This window comes from Dendrobium catenatum, unplaced genomic scaffold (genome assembly GCF_001605985.2).
Source record: "Dendrobium catenatum unplaced genomic scaffold, ASM160598v2 fragScaff_scaffold_853, whole genome shotgun sequence".
In the NCBI taxonomy this organism is placed as follows: domain Eukaryota; kingdom Viridiplantae; phylum Streptophyta; class Magnoliopsida; order Asparagales; family Orchidaceae; genus Dendrobium; species Dendrobium catenatum.
The window spans coordinates 3,874,438-3,875,558 of NW_021319315.1; positions in this window are offsets into that span (position 1 = coordinate 3,874,438).

The following is a 1,121-nucleotide window of genomic DNA, read 5'->3' on the forward strand; positions in this document are numbered from 1 at the left end:
TTGTGGAATTCTGACTTGGGGAATGATCGAACAATTTCTTCAGTGGTTTCGCTAGCCAAAGACTGACCTGCTACGTGTAATGCAACCATTCTGGGCAAATATGGAGCTAAAATTGCAAATGAAAGTAGGGAATTGAATGATTTTATAGATTCTATTATTTTTTCTTATGAACCCCATTAAGTAAAATAGGCTAAACTTTTAAATATCAAGACGTCATTTCGTGTAATGGCTGAAATTTTCATAAGAAACTCTACAGTTAAGCGTGCTCATCCCGGAATAATTTTGGGATGGGTGACGTACTAGGAAGTTACATTAACAAGACAAAATTATGAGGCTCTTAGCCCAAAGCGAGTAATATCTTGATAGTTAAGAGTTTGGTCTATCACAGTTCAGATCTTGATTGCAGGGTTGTACCTACATTAGATGCTGCCACTAATAAAATCTTCAACCCAACAAACTGCACTCTAGGTATTTGTTCAATTGCCCCTTTAAAAGTTCATTTTGTTTGCTGAGTATGGAAATCAATGTGGAGTCTTCTTGAAGTAATCTCAGTCAAAATTTTTCATCAAACATGAAGATCAAATTGAAGTTTTATTGACATGAAGTATTGTTCACAATGAGTATTGATTGGCTATCTTAGACAATAGAATTGATCCAATGGAATTGTTCATTCTCAGAGTTGGTGCTGATTGTGTAGCTATTGTTAAAGTGTGTTATATTCATGCATCTCTTTTAAAGTTTAGTGCAATTTATTTATTTTTGCATTATATTTTTTACTGTGTTTCATTTAGTAGCGGTTTTAATCCCTGTTAAATGCACTACTAAAGCCTTCCTACAATAGCACTCATGAAATTGTTTCAGTTGGTGCTAATTGTGTAGTTGATGTTAATTTAAGAAGCAGCAAATAAATTGTGACGACCCCAAGATCCGTGTAGCGAAAGGATTCATCTGATCGTTCTATTGCCTCTCTTTTTTTTTTTCTTTTCTTTCTATCGGTTTCCTCATCTGTTGTTCATATCAATCCATACATACATATATCCAGAGCCAGAGATAATTACATTACAGAAAAGAAACAGCAGCGGATACTATAATTCACATATAGTACAACAGTCAGAGTACAA